This window comes from Pseudophryne corroboree, chromosome 6 (genome assembly GCF_028390025.1).
Source record: "Pseudophryne corroboree isolate aPseCor3 chromosome 6, aPseCor3.hap2, whole genome shotgun sequence".
Taxonomy (NCBI): Eukaryota; Metazoa; Chordata; class Amphibia; order Anura; family Myobatrachidae; genus Pseudophryne; species Pseudophryne corroboree.
Window position 1 is genome coordinate 613474924 of NC_086449.1, and position 19385 is coordinate 613494308.

Genomic DNA, 19385 nt, shown 5'->3' on the forward strand with positions numbered 1-19385 from the left:
TTTCACATCGCAGTTTGACCCGTTTAGGAAGCCAGTTAAAACGGCAAAATACCGGGTACGGGCTGCGGTGTGAAAGGGGAAGTATAAGAGATAAAGCAAATCAGCGAGGTCATTGCCGCATGGGTATATTACAGGGTACGGGTCGTACTAGGTATACAGCGTAATGATTACTGAGGGCATTGCGGCAAGAACATATTTCAGCATCATAGGTATACTAGCGGGCTAATATAAAGCTTAATACCGGATCGAATGGCCGGGGGGGTATTTTGCAGATTATAGAGGGGAATAGCGATAAATTATACAATATAAGGCAGAACAGTCATCACATTGCCGTGAACATGTATTATTGCATGGATAGGAGGTATATAAGAACAGTATAATACAGATCAGTGTGGGACAGTCACGCAGCATAACGTTCATATTAGCAAATTTTTCGGTATTACCCGTGGCCTTAGCTCGATTATTATTGTATTGCAGTTAGTGGGAAGGCGTCACAGGCGATTTGCAATGCCTGGCACAGTCCATACATTAGAAAAATGCCTGGGGACACAGAGCGTAACGATGCAGTAACAAAAACCAAAAATAATAATAATAATAACAACGAATAAATAAAATTAAATAAAAAATAGACAAGCCACGTTTTGCATAGCGAGGTACAGCCCAGCGCTACGCAGTACAATTTCCACTGTGCTAAACGCAAGGTTTGAATTCCCTGGCATTGTATTATGTGGTATATAGTTATAATGACAACCGCTTAGTACAAAGTAGCGGGTTAGATAACCTGGGTGTCATACAAAAGGCAGGCCTGGGAGACAAAGCAAGTAGCGATAGCGATCTCAATAGAAAAACCATCAAAGCTGCTTTGGGGAATGCGCAGTATTATGTTCACTTAGGTATCAGAATAGCAGAAACGCACCATTTATGGGGCAATGGTTAGCATTACGGCCTCACAGCACTGAGGTCATGGGTTCAATCCCAGTTCTTAATGCATATTACATTTACTAGCTATGTCTTTAAGTGCTGAATAAGTTGTTCCATAACCAAACGGTCAGACAAAAGGCAAGGCAAAGCAAGTAGCGGTAGCGATCACAGTAAAAACCCATCAAAGCTACTTTAGTGAACGGGCAATATGATGGTCACTTATGGTATCATAATAAGGTAGACAGGACAGAAGGAAAAGGAAAGCCAAAGGTCCAGGCGCAAAGCGAAGGTTTAAGGGCTGAATAGTACCTCATGTCTGCATAAAGTAGGGGTCAAGGCTGCATGTGCCTTAGCGGTATACGGGATAACGTAGGACAACTATAGTCTGACGCAAGGCATGAATATCAAGTCAGCGTAAACGCACCAGTATGTGGCAATGGGTAGTATTACGGCCTCACAGTACTTAGGTCATGGGTTCAATCCAGTTAAGAGCATTCTTTGTGGAGTCGGTATGCACTCTCGGGTGTCTTATTTCATATGTCAGTTGCTAGGTATAGATCATAGGGCGCTATATGAAGAGTATACCTAACCGTATTGAACCCGTTAAGATGAAGAATTGTTGTTTTTTAATTTCGGCACCGTTAGGGTGTAGAAATTTTTTATTTTCGGTGGTGGCACCGATAGGATGTAGAAAATTTTATTTTATTTTCGGTGGTGGCACCGATAGGATGTAGAAATTTTTTATTTATTTTCGGTGGTGGCACCGATAGGATGTAGAAATTTTTAATTTATTTTCGGTGGTGGCACCGTTAGGATGTAGAAATTTTTATTTTATTTTCGGTGGTGGCACCGATAGGATGTAGAAATTTTTATTTTATTTTCGGTGGTGGCACCGATAGGATGTAGAAATTTTTATTTTATTTTCGGTGGTGGCACCGTTTAGGATGTAGAAATTTTTATTTTATTTTCGGTGGTGGCACCGTTTAGGATGTAGAAAATTTTAAATTTTATTTTCGGTGGTGGCACCGTTAGGATGTAGAAATTTTGTATTTTCGGTGGAGGCACCGTCAGGCCATTCGAAAGTGTAATTATCAACTGACAAGACATGGCAGTAGTGGCACGTAAGGGGTTGCCAGTGGGCGAGATCAAAAAGCTAGGCAGGTGGAAATCAGGAGCGTACAAGGTACACTTACGCGCGGAAAAGCAAGACTAGAAGGCAGCTCGGCGTCTTTCGCGAAACCCAAGGCCTTAAGCTGCCCGCCATAAATGGGGGAATGAAGGACTTTTTCCATTTTTGCCCTCAAACAAAAAGAGGTTTTGTGGTTTTCACCTTCATATGGGTCGCGCGAAAGTTCGCACCATAGGTCCGCATACAACAGGGGGTAACGATTAATTGTAATTCTACTTTTCAGGAGTGCAAAATGTCTAGGGGGCAGCGATCTAGGAAAAAGCTAGGGGAGCGAGCCGATTACGGCAATTCAAGCCGACATACAATGGTTGAAGGGCCGGTGGCCTAATACAAGGATCACATGGTCCGAGATAGTCCCAAGGGCACAGGGGGGCACGGGGTTACAAAGGGTCAGAAGAAAGGTGAACAGGGCGGTAGCCCGTCTCTTAACGGGAGAAGGCGGTACGATCGCCAGGCACCCGTTGTTGAGGTTCGGAGAGGAGGGACTATTCAGGCAAGGCGGGGTACACCTGACAGAGAAAGGCCTAGCCGTATTCTTGGGCGGCATAGCGGAAAGCGTCAGTGGGAGGCAGGAGGTAGCAGCGGGTGGCGGGCCTGGGTTCTAGGAACCAGGCTATGGCGGCAAGCAGTGCTCCTCGGCAGTCTGTAGTAGCGCAACGTCGGTTGGCGGCACTTCCCCCAGATCCTCGGCGAGTTTGTCGTGGCCTCAAGGGCCGACACGGTCGTCATCTTAAGGGTGGACCGGTGCTATGCCAATGGTGGGAAGTGGTACCGCTCAGCTAACTTGCGCAAGGGCGGGACTTAGGTTCCGCCCCGTTGTTTAATTTAGGAAGAAATTAAAATGGAGGCTGTAGCCGGGGGTATGCACTGCTTTCTCGCCACCCACTTATAGAGTACCAATTCTAATTTGATCAATAAATTTGGCTGTGACCTTTTAAATCGCAATTCAGTTGTCCGAGTGTTTATTGGGGAGAAAAGAAGGTAGGGGGGTGGACGGCGAGGCCTTTAATAAAATCAATGGACGGCTTAAAGGATTTTGGGCCTTTTCCCCTGATAAGCACTGCTTGGCCTGGTGCTACAGCAGGCTTTTTGGTTTTTACCTCGGGCCAAATTACCACCTCCCTCCCCCAGCTTAGTTACTTATGGGCAGATGTACTAAGCCATGGAGAGCGATATTATGGATAGAGATAAACTACCAACCAGTCAGCTGTCATTTTTCAAACACCGCCTGTAAAATGGCAGTTAGGAGAGGATTGGTTTGTAGTTAATTTCTCTCCACTTTATCAATCTCCAAGGCTTAGTACATACTGTGTCCTACTTAGTTTCAAATAGGTTGCTTTTAAATAGGACAATGTTAAATATTACTTGTTCATAGATCTAAATACATCAGTTATATTGTTCATACAGTATGTTAGCATTTCTGTTTGTAATATAAGTCATCTCCTCACAGCTTCTACGCAGGGTTTGTTTATTGCTTAGATGAGAGTAGTTAATTGCATGGTGGTAAAGAACGTCGGTCAGTAAAACAGATCTTCAGGGCACACCCTTCTGGTACTTCTTTGTATCCTATTGGTTCAGCGACACCATCTGTCCAGATGGGCCTGTCATTCTGGCCATTATAATGGAGTCTGGATATCTAGGAAAGTTGATCAAAATGGGCTAGCAGAAGGCCCCCATTTGGGCTGATGAGCTGGCAAAAGGCCCCTATCGTCCCAAATTTTTGTTAAATATCCAGGCATGTAGAGTTTTTTAATGCAGTAATTGCCCATTTTTTCTTCACCACCTTTCTTTTTTTACTTGAATTATATAATTTATATATTTAAATAAAAGCTGACCTTTTACCCCACCAGTACTTTTCCGGTCTTGTTATTTTTAGAGAAGTTGTTTTGATATGCAAGTTGCTGCTGGTGGTGGAGGGGTTGACGGGTGGATGTCATCTGCCATAGGGATTTTATAAAATAGTTTAAATTGAAGACAGTGGCAACATTTATTTTTTCCTCTAATAGTCAATCAGGTGCTAAAATTGCAACAGGTTTTTAAAAAACATTATGCAAAAATTTCCTAAAACAATAATTCTAACCTAAAATTATTATAATCAAAAATTCTGGGATCAAGCTCAATTAATGCTAGAGAACAAATAGGACTGCAATTCAGACAACTATCAACCTTATTCAGTAACAACCAATACAAAGGAAATCAATTCCTTTTTAAGACCCTGTAAACACTCTGCGACTTCAGCCCTGTACATGACTGGCGCTATATTGTTCAGCAGTGTAGCGCATACACACTGAACGATATCACTGAGCAATATCGTTCAGTGACGTCATCCCCCGCACTCCGTGAACATGTAGCTCAATGACATAGTTAAAATTGAGCTGCATGTTCAGTAGGTCATGGGTGAACGAGAACAATCCGCAGGTGCGTGCATCGTTCATCGGTCATCCATACATACTGGATGATATGATCGACAGCTGTTCCAAAAAAGATGGCTATCATTCATATAGTCCAGTGTTATCGCCCAGTGTGTATGGTGGTTTAGGAACCTAGGTTTCCCAATTACTCTGACTGGGAATTTGATGGTAAATACTGTATAGGAGTAGTAATTGAGTAAGGAGCCCTACACATATCACGATGCGCCGCCGAGGTGCCCGACGGCCGTTACGGCCGACAAGCGACCCGGCGGCGGGGGGGCAGTGACGGGGGGAGTGAAGTTTCTTCACTCCCCCCGTCACGCGGCTGCATTGAAGTGCAGGCAAATATGGACGAGATCGTCCATATTGGCCTGCATGCACAGCCGACGGGAGACCAGCGATGAACGAGCGCGGGGATGCGCATCGTTCATCGCTGGAGTCTCCACACTGAAAGATATGAACGAGTTCTCGTTCATTTATGAACGAGATCGTTCATATCTTTCAGAAAATCGGCCAGTGTGTAGGGCCTATAAGAGAGAATAGTAAGATTTGCACTCTTCATTATCCACTACTATTTATAAATAAATGCTTAGTACATGTTGGGCATGAGGCTGATATTACCAATATGATGACAGAACACATATTATCCACTTATAATGCAACACAGATTTTATAAAGAGTGCCAGAACCACATAATCTCAGTGGGGGGTATTAGAAACATGAAAACTCAAAGTTATGAAGAAGTTATGATAAAAGAATTACTGCTTTTACCAGGAATAACCCACACACAAGGTCTTGGCTTTCTACTTCATCGCCCTTGAAGAGGGAAATAAAAAATATCCAATAATGGTGTAGTATTTGAAGTGCACCCAAATAGCACATCATAAGGATATGGTGGGTTATGAGGAGCCTAAGAGCTGAACATAATACCGTACAGCATAAGTGCTTATTAACAGATGTTAGACACATGCTTTTAATAAACAACATTAATTGCTGTTAGTGCTATTTGCATAGTTGATGTCAGGAGCATTTATCTATTTTCACAATATCCAGGATTTTGTTGTTGTACATTTCATTAGAACTTTGGATTGTGACTCCCTTATTATAAGAATGGCTTATTGATATCATGCCATAATATTACATTGTTATCTGTCTAGAGAATGTTTAGTAATTTACACCTGTTAATAGGCATCTGGTAAAGTACATAAACAACTTATATATCAGTGATAAGATAAAGGCGTACTATTTATTAGATTATTGGTCCACGAAAAGTTCCAGCTATTCAATGGTTTATTGAGATCATTCAATGGAAGAATTCCAGAGTTGCTGGGTAATGTCACGAAGACCAGTCGCTCCAGTGTGTTTGCCATACTGTAGTTCAACAGTCTGCAGACTTCATCAGGGGGACTCTTTCTCTCTCTATGCAATTATCTGGTCTGATCCAACTTTGTCATGTGCAGTGGGAGCCAGGGCATGCACCTCAGGAGTCAACCGATCCCACTGCAGGAACAGACCTTACAGGATGGAGAATCACCCTGCGGGTGACAGGATCAGGTAAGTATTCAGCAGGGGCAGAGCGGGAAGGGAAACAGGTCCCTTGTATTAGTATATACATATGTGAAATTAAATATATATGTGTGCATAGGTATGTACGCATATATGTACAAGTATATACATATATACACTGCTCAAAAAAATAAAGGGAACACTAAAATAGCACATCCTAGATCTGAATGAATGAAATATTCTTATTAAATACTTTGTTCTTTACATAGTTGAATGTGCTGACCAGGGCTGTTTCTAGCCAATTTGGCACCCAGTGCGAGATTTCAAAATGCGCCCCCCCCCCCATTGACAGTAAAAAAAAAGCCTTATTAAAATGGGCATGGCCTCATCTGATATCACGGCCACCACAGGGAAAAGAAAAGTAAATAAAAAGTCCCCATTTTACACAGTGCGGCAGGCAAGAGTCCCCATTTTACACAGTGCGGCAGGCAAGAGTCCCCATTTTACACAGTGCGGAAGGCAAGAGTCCCCATTTTACACAGTGCGGCAGGCAAGAATCCCCATTTTACACAGTGCAGCAGGCAAGTGTCCCCATTTTACACAGTGTGGCATGCAATAGGCCCCATTTTACACAGTGCGGCAGGCAATAGTCCCCATTTTACTCAGTACGGCAGGCAAGTGTCCCCCATTATGGCAGGCAAGTGTCCCCATTTTACACAGTGCGGCAGGCAATAGTCCCCATTTTACACATTGCGGCAGGCAAGTGTCCCCATTTTAAAAAAAAAAAAGGAAGGGAGGGGAGGTAAAATGGCAGGCATGACATGAATAACTACCCCACCCTGCAAAATAAACGCACACATTGGCACCGTTTAAAAACATAAAGTTGAATTATAGGATTCCATGTTTCCGCGGAGCCCCTCTCTCTCACACACACACACACACACACACACACACACACACACACACACACACACACAAAAGGGGGGGGGGGATTGGAGGCTCCATCTACAGCCTACATTAACTACATCAAGAAAATGACCACAAAAAGCCAGCGGTCTGGTTGTGACTGTGAGAGACTGCTGGGCTGGCTGCAGAATACTCACTGCGCAGTCCGGTCAGTGGGTCACGGTGTGAGTGCTGCGGCCTGTCCTCACGGTCCTCCTCCCGTAACACCGCCACCGCACGCACCCCTTGAAAAGCTGCTCCAGCTGCAGTGAGTGACTCCTCCGCAGGGCATCCACTCCGTTAGCCTGAGCCGCTCTTATCTGGTGCCTAAGTAAGTGCCGCACTGGTCACTTTGAAAAGGCGCCCACCCGCTCCTCCGCGGCGTCTACCTTTACTAGTTAAATTTCCGGCGTGTGACGTCACTTCGTAATTGCGTCAGACTGTATTACTCCGCCCAGCGAGCGGAGTAAAATGGAGGGGCGGGGGAGGCAGGAGTTGGAAGGCAGCAGACCCCAGTAGGAGCCGCGGCGGGCGCCCCGTGCAAATGCACGGCTCGCACGCCTGTAGAAACGGCCCTGGTGCTGACAACAAAATCACACAAAAATGATCAATGGAAATCAAATTTATTAACCCATGGAGGTCTGGATTTGGAGTCGCTCTCAAAATTAAAGTGGAAAAACACACTACAGGCTGATCCAACTTTGATGTAATGTCCTTAAAACAAGTCAAAATGAGTCTCAGTAGTGTGTGTGGCCTCCACGTGCCTGTATGACCTCCCTACAACCCACTCAAGTGGCTCTGGTAGTGCAGCTCATCCAGGATGGCACATGAATGAGAGCTATGGCAAGAAGGTTTGCTGTGTCTGTCAGCGTAGTATCCAGAGCATGGAGGCGCTACCAGGAGACAGGCCAGTACATCAGGAGACGTGGAGGAGGCCGTAGGAGGGCAACAACCCAGCAGCAGGACCGCTACCTCTGCCTTTGTGCAAGGAGGAACAGGAGGAGCACTGCCAGAGCCCTGCAAAATGACCTCCAGCAAGCCACAAATGTGCATGTGTCTACTCAAACGATCAGAAACAGACTCCATGAGGGTGGTATGAGGGCCCAACGTCCACAGGTGGGGGTTGTGCTTACAGCCCAACACCGTGCAGGACATTTGGCATTTGCCAGAGAACACCAAGATTGGCAAATTCGCCACTGGTGCCCTGTGCTCTTCACAGATGAAAGCAGGTTCTCACTGAGCACGTGACAGACGTGACAGAGTCTGGAGACGCCAATGAGAACGTTCTGCTGCTTGCAACATCCTCCAGCATGACCGGTTTGGCAGTGGGTCAGTAACGGTGTGGGGTGGCATTTCTTAGGGGGGCCACACAGCCCTCCATGTGCTCGCCAGAGGTAGCCTGACTGCCATTAGGTACCGAGATGAGATCCTCAGACCCCTTGTGAGACCATATGCTGGTGTGGTTGGCCCTGGGTTCCTCCTAATGCAAGACAATGCTAGACCTCATGTGGCTGGAGTGTGTCAGCAGTTACTGCAAGACGAAGGCATTGATGCTATGGACTGGCCCGCCCGTTCCCCAGACCTGAATCCAATTGAGCACATCTGGGACATCATGTCTCGCTCCATCCACCAAGTTGCACCACAGACTGTCCAGGAGTTGACGGATGCTGTAGTCCAGGTCTGGGAGGAGATCCCTCAGTAGACCATCTGCCACCTCATCAGGAGCATGCCCAGGCATTGTAGGGAGGTCATACAGGCACATGGAGGCCACACACACTACTGAGCCTCATTTTGACTTGTTTTAAGGACATTACATCAAAGTTGGATCAGCCTGTAGTGTGTTTTTCCACTTTAATTTTGAGTGTGACTCCAAATCCAGACCTCCATGGGTTAATAAATTTGATTTCCATTGATAATTTTTGTGTGATTTTGTTGTCAGCACATTCAACTATGTAAAGAACAAAGTATTTAATAAGAATATTTCATTCCCTTTATTTTTTTGAACAGTGTATATAATATATATGTGTGTGTGGACTACCGGCACTCAAGCCTCCTTAGTTATCGCCCCAGTGCCTTTCCGTGCTGGACGCAAATGTAGAAGTTGGTGGAAGGGAGGCACTGGAACAGCAGCGAAATATAAAGATACTAAGCTCTTTAGTCAAGTTAACATTTCAGTTATATTTAAGATTCATCAGAACCCAAACAACATTAACAAACACATACCTTTATACTGCCACCTCTCCTCGTGCAGACTCCCTTCCTGCCCGCTGCGTCGGCGGGGGTGGATGACGTCATTGCTCAACGCCATGTGCAGCGCGCTCACAGCCCCGTCCTAACTCTGGTAACCTAGGGAACCAATAAACAAATAATGAAACAGTGTAATACATGTGAATACCTTCTCTCATAAGTGTCAGACTAGACCATACATAATACAGATCAACTGAGTAACAAGAAGTCGTACAAAGACGTAAATATCAGCAGGTTAATTAATGAACATAGTTACATTCAAACAGATATTTGATCCATTATGGACCATCCAAAGGTAACAATTAATGTATTACCTTAATGAAGGTAAAACAGGTACAGCCATATTTACAGTTATACACAATGGTAGATGCAGTGGAGCTGGGTGTTGTACAGCTCACCAGACAGTGAGTGGGTGAAAATGCCAGGTAGCAGAGTAGGATCACTGGAAACATATAGGAAAACAGGCAATTGCAAGTCTGGAACTAGCGGTCTCCCACTGTGGGGCTCTAACACCGTGACAAGATGGCGCTAAACATGCGCAGAATAAAAGAACATTGGGGGTAATTCTGAGTTGATCGCAGCAGGATTTTTTTTTAGCAGTTGGGCAAAACCATGTGCACTGCAGGGGAGGCAGATATAACATGTGCAGAGAGAGTTAGATTTGGGTGTGGTGTGTTCAATCTGCAATCTAAATTGCAGTGTAAAAATAAAGCAGCCAGTATTTACCCTGCACAGAAACAAAATAACCCACCCAAATCTAACTCTCTCTGCGCATGTTATATCTGCCTCCCCTGCAGTGCGCATGGTTTTGCCCAACTGCTAAAAAAAAAATCCTGCTGCGATCAACTTGTAATTACCCCCAATAAACAGTCTGCACAGTAGCTCTCTCCACTTTCAACTGTTACTTCCATCACCACGCTTCTTTACCGGCTCCTATAACAGCTTCTTTTGGGTAATGTGTGTAGTTCCTGCAGCACCTATTTGCTGGTAATTTCCTGAGCACTTATATCAGGGACGTGCGGTGAGCTAAATGGCTGAGAAGACACTGGCTAGCACGAGAGCCAGCTTTACACGCAATATATGAGCCAAAGTATACACCTGGGCATTATACACAGGTGCAGCAGCATAAACTCCTGGAAATTTGGTGAGATTTGATCAGAGATGTGCGGAAACGATAGGAGGCACTGCCTTACCTGCCATAGACTTCACCATTCAATCGCATCCCAGAAGAATGCCATCGCATGGTTATTGACAGGCAACAGGTGTCCAGAGGCAAGAAGCATTGGGGAGAGGGGGGGTTGATAGGGAAACTCAGGCATGACATGGCCGTTTTTAGGCCAGCCGATTACATCACCTGCATTTCCTACGTGTGGAAACGTGGCGGCGGTGCCCCTGCCTACGCAGCCAGGCTGCATAGGCAGGGGTCAACCTCTCTACAATGTGATCACAATTGATTTGTGATCACATTGCGGGGTGGCGCCACACATGCTGGATGGACATGCCTGTGCGGCACCCAGCATGAGAGTATATGGTCACAGATTTTGCTGCATGTGTTCATCTCTGAATAACCCCACTACTTGGCAAAAGAGGGGGATTGTGCTGTACAACCTATTTTAAACATAATGAAAGGTGCTTCCAAGCTGAGTATTCTAATATACAAGTAAAATGCTGATAGTCAAAATTATTTTTATGTACTCTAACAATTAACATGGAGTATAAGTGAGGTTCTTACTTGGTACATCTTTGGCCAAATATGTGGGCCAATCCACCACATTCCGGTGAACTTCCTTAGATGGGCCCCTAACCTCTCTAATACTAACACATTATATAAATTTACCCAGGTCTTAACTATAAAATAAAGCCCACTCTAATATGTAGTAAGCAATGTAGGAACATGTGTCAATTAAAACACCAGGTAAATGGGAGACTAAAATGCTAACCATACGCCCATTTTCAAGCAGTTCGCTTAGGATTTAGAACAATGGGAAAAACATAACATATATCCTGGTTTGGATGCATACAGTAACTGCAACAAACAATAGTCCCTTGGATGTTGTATCTTTTCCAAACATTACCCATAGCGGTACCTACTTGCAACATCCAGTCCTGTTTCTGTAAATTATTTGGCATAAAACAAGCACACCTCTGCTGTCATGTCTTGTCTGGATCCTCTTTCAGTGGTGGTCTCAGACTGCCTTTGTTTGTTTGATACTAAATTTCCGTGAAACTCGGATATATGATCTTGTGTCACTCTGAGCCCACCACTAGGAGATGGATGGATCCTGAGAATGACATACTTGATGACTGCTCTATCTCACATATACCCTGGCTACTCAACAAACACCTCAGTCCCCACATTTGCCCTCATGCTATTTGATCTGGGACAAAATCAATAGGACTCTCCACTTATGAAAATACCTGCCACTTCTATGAAGTAACCCCTTCTCTCTTCCTGTCCAATGTCCCAGTAAGATGGAGTGTGGCATACATCAATTGATTGAGACACCTCTGCTCTGACATTGCACCAAGTACAATTGTAGATATTCAAAAACGATACAATATTTATAAGTACCTCCAAGGACCCCCACTCTGAGCATCTTTAGTTGCTGAAATACTTCTTTGTGTATCTTTAAATGCAACCATGTCTTTAGAAGCACTGAAGAGGGGCCCCTTCAGAATGCTGCTATGGGGTCAACAAAGTCCTGGCTACATCAGCATCATCTGTGGAAAATAGGGACTTTGCAGAAAATCAACTCCATGTATGTTATTGCCCAGAAAATGATTACAATACCCTATACAATAATTATCCTATAGAAAAACAGCTCACTGTCCGGTATGTTGGTAAATCCACTGATGATATGTGTGTAGTCTTAGTGACCCTGTAAGTGAGTGTGGCCAGAGTGGACACTGATTTTATCACTTGATGCAAGTTATGACCCACAGAATCTGCTCATGTATTCATAATTTAAGGTCAATGACAATAGAGATTTATATGGGCAACAGAATCTGTAAAGGTCTCCCTTTTCCTATAAGCAAACCTAGCAGTAAAGCAGAGACTTATCATGGCTTCTAAGCAAACTTCAGGTGAGGGATTTCTCCCTACTTCTCTATTGGCAGAGCTTTGTCCCGATCTGGCCAGCAGTTGGGGAGCAGTAGTAAATGGGTGCTTTGTGTACCAAAAAGAGAGAGGAAAGTATCACTCAGCACCTAATTAGTATCTTGGATAAACAGGTCTGAATCTGCAGAAGCTGAAAAAGAGGTAATACCAGGGCTGGACTGACCATCTTGCACTTATGGCAAATACCAAAAGGGCCGATTGCCTGTTGGACTGAGCCGGCCACACACAGAGCAGTGATGGTTGCTTGTATCGCAACTTCCAGCACTCTATTTTGCCTAGCATGCTTGTCTGTAAGAAAGATGACTAGGCCCAGGGATGTTTCTTGCCAATTTGGTTCCCAGTGCCAGATTTAAAAATGCGCACCCCCCCTCCCACTTTAAAAAAAAAAGGGCCCCACATAGATATAAGAAAAACAAGGGGCGTGGTCTTGCTAAAATGGCAATGATCTTGCCTGAAAAGACTACCTTACACCCCAGTTTTTGACCATGCACCAACAGGCCTTGGCCACCACAGGGAAAAAAAAAAAATTCCACCATATTAAGCCCCACACAGTAATGCCCCCTGCATCATATTATGCCACACAAAGTAATGCCCCCTGCACCATATTATGCCATACACTGCAATGCCGTGATACATTATGCCCTACAATAAAGCTTCTAATTACTTTTAAATTACCTGCTCGTTGCCATTGGTTTCACGCGCTATGTTTCATGCTCGTTGTCATGCTCATTGACAGGGGTTTCATGCTCTGGGATTGGTGCCATGATCATTGCCAGGGGTAATGTTATTTGTTAGGGCTCAGGGGTGTGTAATGCCAGTTGCCAGGGGTGTGTAAGGCCAGTTGCCAGTGGTGTGTAATGCCAGGGTGGTGTAGTGGTCGTCAGGGGTGTGTACAGCGCTCACCTGCCAGCAGCTCCCTCCTGTCCGCCTCCTAGTTGCTCCCCCTCCTCCCCATCAGTAATCCGTTTGGGGGCGGAGTTTTGCGAAATGACACATTGCGGAGTACTAATGACTGGAAGAAGGAGGATCACCCCTCAGCATGCAAAAGTGCCGTGGCGGTCGCCCCATGCGAAGGCACGGCTAGCCCGCTGCAAGAAACGGCACTGAGTGCCCCCTAACTTGCGGCACACCTCCATATGCAGTGTCTGTGCCCCCTGTGATGTGCACCCCCAGTAGCGTGAGCACGCTTGCGGCACACACACACAAGGGCCGAAAAATCTCAGTTCGTCCCTGGGTAATGCCAACCTCAAGACAATACACACAAAAATAAATTAGCTGCACTGATGAACCTGTAATTATTTAGCCAGTGTATAAAAAAATATTTTATAGCAGATTATTACATATTTAGAAACTAAATTACCAGTTCCAATGCGTATTCCCATAAAAAAAAATGTATCTATAATAATGAGCATAAAAACATTGTAGCTAGACACCACTTTAAAAGCAACAATTTATCTGTGAATTGAGCTCTGTTCAATCAGGTGTCCAATTGTGCCTTTATAACCCCACATTTATCTTTAAACATACAGTATACTGTTCTTTGCCAAGGGATAAATACACCAAAATGTCATAATTGTGTGAAACACTTTTTTTTCCAATAGTACAGAGCAAAATAAACAAGTGTTTGGATTGTTTATACGGTACCGTATTATTAGATGGGGCAGGGGGGCGGTTCAGCGCATAAGAAGCACTGTTCATGATGACCATGCCCCCATTTAATGCATACATTACCACCTCATAGCACTTGTCCCGATTCTCCAACATTATATTTTGGGGAATATGCTACAGTGATTCTATGCCTCTGAAAATGATCAATTGGGAAATCTTCACACATCAGGCTTGCCCCCATTCATGCATGCCGTGTCTGCTCACTGTGATTTTTACAGCTGCTGTCGGGGAATAGCGTCATGTCCACCAAAAAGAGCAGCAAAATAAATTTGGCATCCTCACTGACTCCTACATAAAATGTGTACATAGAAAAGGTTTACACTGTTAACTGAGGAATGTTCTTCTGCATTGGCTCTAGTCTTCCTGTCCTCCAGGGAGGCTTCACACCCTATACCAAGATGGTCGCTGCTATCTCTACCGAGCAAGTTCAGGGGCCATCTTGTCTTAACTGTTTACAGTAGTATGGAGGGAGATGTGCAGCATGGGTCCTGAGTCATCAGACGAAGTATGGCTGCAGATGTCAAATGATTGACAGTATGTAGCCATTTGGGGGAGGTTCGGCAATGGCAGTCATTTAAAAAACAGAGGTGCGTCACCAAGGCCAGGGTCTCTGTCTCCTGATGGAGATTTTCTGACCTGTTGGGCAGAGTTGTGGTGGATGGCCTGCATGTCCTCATGGGTCACTCAGCTGGCTAATGGTATCACTAGTGATCTGAAGTTGCATCTTCAGACACTGCACTAGATCACACATGCATTAAGGAGGCGTCTATTTGGACCAGACTCCTGCTGCTGCATTAACATATCTGAGCATTGCAACGATGCTCAATCTATCCACATCTGAATCAGGCCCCTGTTTAATACATGTTGTTATAAAGCTGTTTCAACATACCTGCACCACTACCCATTTGCAGCATACTGTCACTGGCTGGTGAGCGGTATGAAACCCCACTCCACTCAAGCTGTGCTCCATCACCAGTGTACATGTAACAGGGTGTGGTATTGAAGGTCAACAGTAACTAGGTCGACAATGTCTAGGTCGACCACTATTAGTCGACAGTAACTAGGTCGACAGAGTGTCTAGGTCGACAGGGTCTTTAGGTCGACATGTTCTAGGTCGACAGGTCAAAAGGTCGACATGAGTTTTTTATGTTATTTTGGTGTCGTTTTCTTCGTAGAGTGACCGGGAACCCCAATTAGTGCACCACATCCCCTCGCATGGTGCCTTTGCTTCGCTCGGTACAGATTACCGTTCCAGTCGTAGTCCACGTGGATCGTTAAGTATGAAAAGTTTCAAAAAAAAGAAAAAAATTTGTGAAAAACTTGTGTCGACCTAGAACATGTCGACCTAAAGACCCTGGCGACCTAGACACCCTGCCGACCTAGTTACTGTCGACCAATAGTGGTCGACCTAGACATTGTCGACCTAGTTACTGTCGACTTAGACACCGGATCCCCATGTAACAGGTCTGTCCCTACTATCTATCAATAAACCAATACCACTGGCAAAATAACTGGGCTGTTCATAGTTTGAGTCATTGCTGGTGTGTGCATGTATAACTCTGCAAAACCTGCACATACATCACTTCCAACTAGGGATGATCGGGTTCGGCTCCCCGGGAACCAAAACCACCCAAATATTGCAATCCAAGGCGGGGATCAGAGTCCGCCTCGGGACTTCCCACCTTACTCGGATCCCAAAGTGATGTCGAACGTCATCTTCCCGCTGTCGGATTCTTGCGGGTTTTGGATTGTATTTAAGTCCCCGGTGTCCCGACGCCATCTTCACTCCGGCTGTGGAGCGTGTACTGGACGGACGTGTCCGTCTCCAGTACTGTGTTGTCTGGCATGGCATAGGGTGGGTTCTCGGTCTGCGGTGTCTGAAAAAGAGGTGCTCTCTCTGCTGTATCTGAAAAAGGGGTGCTCTCTCTGTTTGCTGTATCTGAAAGGGGTGATCTGTCTGTCCATCCAGGGCCTCTACCCCAGTGTAAAATTAAAATAATAAAAGCAAAAAATAAAAAACCTAAAATGTTATAATTATTAAAAAATATATATAATTTTTTTTGTACTGTACCCCAGTGTACTATACACATTTTTTTCCAAAAAATTTCATAAGTACTATGACACTGCCGGTCAGACTGCAGTATATTATTTCCTACTCATACACGTATTGCGCAACGATGTTGGGGAAGGTCAACTGCAGTGTGTAATTATATATACTTCTGACTCATTTGTGCAACACTGTAACCGCTGGTGTGTGATATAAAAAATATCATATGTATTTTAATTTAAATTAATATTTTGTGCTGTCATACCAGTATACATCTGTCAGTCCACCCAAAATAAGTTATATATATATATATATTTTTTCAATATTTTGTGCTGTATCTTCCCAGTATACATCCAGCAAGCTCCGTACATTTCAAGATGCTGTATCCGTATCTCACATTCTTATAGTATAACTTAGTCCTATTTTCATAATTCTTCTTATCACCACATTGTAATTAATTCAAATTAATATTATTAATTATTATAAATTTCCAAAATGTAAACACTTGTATAGCAAACCTTCTGCATATCAAAGATATATTTGAGGAACAGAAGAACTTGATCAAAAATAAATTAGAATCATGATTACAGCATCTAAAATAGTCTTTTTTTATTTTTTTCTTCTTTGCCTTTATCATATTTTTTTTTATCCACACTTTTGTATAGCAAACCTTCTGCATATCAAAAATATCTTTGAGGAACAGAAGAACTTGATCCTAATTTTAAAATAATTTTAACATGATTACAGCATTAAAAAATATATTGTAAACAGACACATGTCTGCTGTCACTTATACCCCTTTCACACAGCCCAAAATTTCCCGGGTTAAAACACATGAACGCGCATCAACCCGGGAAATTTATCGGTGTGAAAGGGTACAGGGACAAAAACCCGGGATTTCTGTCCCCGCATTTCAACCCTGCAATCGACCAGGGTTGGTCCCGGGATGATCCCTGGACCCTGGACAGTGTGAATGGTGCAGGGACATGTCCCACCTTCCCGAGTTGACTATACTGATGCTGATTAGCTCTTCAGGGCACTTCCTGGTCTTGTTTTTTTTTCTCTGTGGCGCGCAAAGGATGCACAGCAGCGTGGAGGCAGGTACTGTCAGCTCTGTGGCACATCACACCCCTGCTGCGCATTTATACCACTGCTGCCCTGCAATGTCTTGGACAAATGCTGAGGTGAGGGAGCTTTTAAGTATCAGAGGGGAGGAGGAGATCCGGCGCCAAGTCACAGGCGCTGTAAAGGATGCCCAGATATACCACAACATAGCGAAGATGCTGGTCTCGCGGGGCATAATCCATACCCAACAACAAGTGGTAAATAAACTGAAATCGCTGAAAAAGCAGTTTAATCGCATCCATGACCACAACAGGAACAAAAGTGGTGTTGCAAGGCTCAACTGGATGTTTTATGACCAATGTGCATCTATTTTTGGCAGCACTGCGCTCACTGACCCCATCAGCCTGTCATCCTCCAGCACAGCCACTCCCTCACCCTTTGTGGTTGCTGATGAGAGTGAGTCCAGCATGGAAAGTACCCAATGTGGGCCACCATCATCATCGCCCATACTATTCCCGGATGACCCTGGCCACCCCGATCTGGACTCCTCTATCAACCAGACTGATGACAATATACCCGACATCAGTGCGGAAGCTCTGATTGGGCAGGAAACAAATGTGGATGCGACACTACAGGCAAATCCCCCTGTGATGCGCACCAATAGTAAGTATATGTGCTTGCTTAGCATCATTTATGCATAAAAAAGCCGTATTGCTTTGAACATTAATTCTGCACTATATGACACCGTAACCGCCCACAATTAAGTTTATTCTGTAGAGTTTACAGTGTATCTAGTGAAGGTGGTAGGAGGCCCCAAACGCGTACAAAAACAACACTGCTTGTTCTTATATTCCCTTATATTCCCCTTGCAGTATATACAGTTCCCAAGAGGAGACGCAGAGCCACCAAAGTGGAGCTTGCTGCACGGGCAATGACCTCTGTACTGGTTGTAGAACTGCGCGACATGGATACCAACATGCAGCACCAGGAGGATGCCCGCCAACTCCATTTTATAGAGGCAGAAAGAGAGCTGCAGCAATCCTTCATTACACAGATAATGGGACACCAAGAACGCATCTTGAGCCAATACCAAGAGCGGCAGTTTCAGTTCATGGAACGCTTCTTGCCGCACAATCAGGGCCACAATATGTACCCACATAACCACCCCAACCAGGCCCTCCCTGTCCCAGAGCACAGTTATCCATCGTATTCTCGAGGCCACTACCATGACCCCCCTAACCATAACCCCACCCCTAACCCGACCCCTAATATTTCAACTCCAGAATACAAAATCTATAGGCAACTGCCATAGTCAGTCTTTGGAATGCATACTTGTCATTTTCGTTCACACTTTTGTGCTGTTTTCATGTTTGGGGGGGGGGGTGTGTGTGTGTGTGTGTGTGTGGGGGGGGGGGGGGGTTGTGTTTGAAAGTTTCTTTTATTATTTAAAGTTTGCATTGTGCTCCGCACATGTTGGCATTTTATGCCAAGTTGAAACCTATATATTCCTGTGCATTTAACAGGTTACTTTTGCACCATTAAAACAAAGTCAAGAACTTGGCAAAACTTTTGTTTATGTACAATTATTTATATTAGGAATCCAGTAACATTTCTTTATGGTGGGTACAAATGTTTTCACTGTTTGCCACTCATCTTTGTGCCCCTTAAAAAGGGCATTTCTAATGGCATTCTTCCTAAAATTAAGGCCCATCCCGGGTTCTGTATGAAAGGTGCAGACCCAGGATGTCTCGGCTCTAAATGCTGGTGTGAAAGGTGCCAACCCGGGAATGTCCCTGCATGAGCCCGTTGCAGAATTCCCGGGTTTTGTCCCTGCATTTCTGGTGTGAAAGGGGTATTAGCTTAGTCATTCAGCTACCTCAGTGCAACTTTTTTGCCTAAATTTGATAAAAATAGTATTGTGAGGTGTTCAGAATAGCTTGGAAATGAGTGGAAATGAATGTTATTGAAGTTAATAATACTGTAGGAACAAAAACACAACCAAATTCTGTGATTTTAGCTGTTTTTATAAAAAAATTTAAAGAAAAATCCAGATCCAAAACCAAAATTTGCAAGGGCAGTTTTGGAAAAACCAATACAGAACCAAAACACGAAGAAGATACATTTCCAAAACCAAAACACAAAATCTGAAAAATGGCCCGGCGCACACCCCTACTTCTAACATACCACAAAGTACAGAGGACCACATTATGTATATTATCTTACAAGCAAATATGTTTTATCATACTTACATTTTATACAAACAGATCAT

At 44.3% G+C, this 19385-nt stretch overlaps 1 protein-coding gene and 1 long non-coding RNA gene across 4 annotated transcripts in view; one reads left to right on the forward strand and one right to left on the reverse strand.

The window, feature by feature from the left end:
- NEURL1B (neuralized E3 ubiquitin protein ligase 1B) overlaps positions 1 to 19385 on the forward strand; it is a 751932-nt gene that overhangs the window by 134816 nt on the left and 597731 nt on the right. The window lies entirely within an intron of this gene.
- Positions 5749 to 19385, reverse strand: part of LOC134933109 (uncharacterized) — an 86399-nt gene continuing 72762 nt past the window's right edge. For both annotated transcript variants that reach the window (XR_010179606.1, XR_010179607.1), the window contains 2 exons: positions 9196 to 9318; positions 5749 to 6056 (listed from right to left, as the gene is read on the reverse strand). This is a non-coding gene — a long non-coding RNA (uncharacterized LOC134933109). The remainder of the gene's footprint in view (positions 6057 to 9195; positions 9319 to 19385) is intronic.